Source organism: Vicugna pacos, chromosome 13 (genome assembly GCF_048564905.1).
Source record: "Vicugna pacos chromosome 13, VicPac4, whole genome shotgun sequence".
NCBI classification, from domain to species: domain Eukaryota; kingdom Metazoa; phylum Chordata; class Mammalia; order Artiodactyla; family Camelidae; genus Vicugna; species Vicugna pacos.
Window position 1 is genome coordinate 59,416,600 of NC_132999.1, and position 2,867 is coordinate 59,419,466.

The 2,867-nt window shown below is 42.8% G+C and overlaps 1 non-coding gene across 1 annotated transcript; it reads right to left on the reverse strand.

The window, feature by feature from the left end:
• Positions 1-985: 985 nt before the first annotated feature.
• Positions 986-1,101, reverse strand: LOC116283019 (U5 spliceosomal RNA). The gene has a single exon (XR_004192564.2). It is a non-coding gene; the product is annotated as a U5 spliceosomal RNA (small nuclear RNA).
• Positions 1,102-2,867: the final 1,766 nt, after the last annotated feature.

The following is a 2,867-nucleotide window of genomic DNA, read 5'->3' on the forward strand; positions in this document are numbered from 1 at the left end:
ACAAGCAGAAACCCCTGCTCTATTTACACACCCAGCCTTCAGAGCCCAAAAAGCACTGGCCACGAGTATGTAGTTCCCACTGACCAGACCTAGTCATGAGAGCAGCAGCTTGCCTGGTGGAAAGGAAAGGAAGTTACCCTCCCCAGTGGAGCTGGGCTGGACTGTGAGCTGTTGTCCCAGACCTGAGCCTGGGGTCACGGTTCCCAAAACGAGAGAACATCAAAAAGGGCGTTGGTAGGGGGGTTATCCCACAGCCCCGTTCCAGCCTCTGAGGGGTTCTCTGCAAGGATGGGAGAGGTGGCCACAGGGTGGAGCCTGGGAGTCGGAGAAATGGAGCCCAGTGAGGGAACTTGAAGATGGATTCCCTCCCTTCTTTTGTAGTGCAGACTGCTAGTTTTCTTCCCCAGTATCCACTCTCCCTTCTAGGATCCCGCACAACTCTCAAAGCTCATGGCTGTCTAGAGGAAAGACTACATTTCCCAGCCTACTTTGCCACCGGGTGTGATCAGGAAACTCAGTTCCGGCCAATGGGATTGCTTGAAAAAAATTCACTTCCTCTCGAGTGTTCTGACTCATATTTTTAACAGATGGCCCAGTTTCAGTTTTAAGGCAAGATTACCTCGTAAAGAAAAAGATCAATACTTATAAATACACTATAGGAAAAGCAATGAATTACACTTTAAAAAGCAGCCAAAACTTACAGTAAACACCATTTTCAGAGCTAGGGTGTTTCACATTGAATTTACAGTAAATGCAATTCTCAGAACTAGGAAATTCCGTATTTAGCGAAGAACCGCCAAACCCCACGGTACGAGTAACAACCGCAAAAGCTAGTAACCAAGTGATCTTTAACCGGAGATCATCCCCTATAAAAAGACAGCTTATATTAAGTGTCGCTATCGTTCGTAACACAACTCCAAATACGAAATACCTACTTAAAAGTGCAAAAAGGAAAAACTCAGTCTATTTTTAAACACCATAAGCTAGCCTTGCAAACGCAAAGCCTCAAAAAATTGGGTAAAAACTCAGAATTGTTCCTCTCCACGGAAATCTTTAGTAAAAGGCGAAAGATTTATGCGATCTGAAGAGAAACCAGAGTATACCAGCCATCCACGCCACGCATTCCTCGGGTAACGGTTACCCCTAAGACAGTAATGGTTACTGTTTTCCCGAAAGAGCTGGTCACATCTATCTTTTTTTCAGATAAATTCTGTGGAAGCATATCACTTTAGAAGAAATTAGTTCCAAAGAAAGAGGAGAATCTAGTCATTCATATGTCGAAAAATTGTCCTGGCGCAATGTATTGTGGATATGTAAATGATCTTAGGCCTCACTCAGTGGTTTCCGGAAATACTTTTAACAGTTCATTCATTCTTGTTCTGGGACTGAAACTACCACCAGGGGGCAGAGCAGAGGCCAGATTTGCAGGGTTATAGACCTGAGCCTAATCCAGCTACAAAAAGCCAGTTTTGTTGTTCGCCCTCCGAATAAAAATTTCTTTTGGACTTAAATAGAATAAACTAAACTAAACTAAAATTTTAAAAACTTGAAATAATTATCTTCATTCATTTATCCAACAAAAAATTTATTGAGCACTTAAACCCTGCGCCGGACTCTAGGGATACAGAGGTAACCCTAACATTTCAGCTTTAAGGAGCCCTCGGTGTGATGGGGGAGCGAGGTATGTGTGATGAGCGCTGATAACAGGATTTTCGGTGACATCTGGGCAGAAAAAGGGCATTAAAGGACCATAGGAGCAGGGTGGTGAGGGTATTCTAGGTAGGGGGACACGGTGCTGAGACGGTAAGTGACCAGATGGACTTCAGTGCCAGTTAAAAGCTTGGATTTACCTTGAGGGCAGTCGGGAGGCAGTGAAGAGTTTTAAAACAGAAAACGTGATCAGATTAGTGTTTTAATACAGTGGTCCTTGGACCAGCAGATTGGTCTTACCTAGGTACGAGTTAGAGACACAGATTCTTGGGCCCTACTCCCAACCCCACTGAATCTGAAACTCTAGGGATGGGGCCCAGCAGCTCGGTTTTAACAAGCCGTCCAAGTGATTGTGATGCTGGCTGGGTTGAGAAATGCTATTGGACAACCATTCTGGTCAAAGAGTAGTTGCCTGCCAGAGAGCAATACACAGTGGCCTAGGGTGCGGGGTGGGGGTGGGGCAGGCTGGGAAAGGGTGGAAGGTGAGGAGAGAAAACAGTCTAGGTGGCTCCTTAAGAAGATGGTGGCATAAAGGGGAGGTGGTGCAGCAGGAGGAGCATATGAAGGACACCATGTCAACAAAAGAAAGGACAGAAATCACACAGTCACCTCCATAGATGCAGAAAAAGCATTTGATTAAATTCAACATCCATTCATGATAAAATTCTTACCAGACTGGACATAGAAGGAATACATCTCAACATAATAAAACCCACAGCCAACATAAAACTCAACGGTGAAAAGCTGAAAGCCTTAAAAAAAAAAGTTGAAAGCCTTCAGCTAAAATCTAGAACAAGACAAGGATGTGCATTCTCATCACTTCTATTTAACATAGTATTGACGATCCTAGGCATAGCAATGAGACAAAAAAAAAAAAAAGGAATCCAAATTGGAAGAGAAGAGTATAATTGTCACCATATGCAGATGACATGACACTGTATATAGAAAACCCTAACAACTCCACATAAAAACTGCTAGAGCTGATAAACAAATTCAGCAAGGTAGCAGGATGCAAAATTAACATACAGAAATCTGTTGCATTTCTTTACACTAACAATGAAATATCAGAAAAAGAAAGTTTTTAAAAATCCCTTTTAAAATTGTATTAAGGAGTAAAACTGACCAAGGAGATGAAAGATTTTTATGCTGAGAACTAT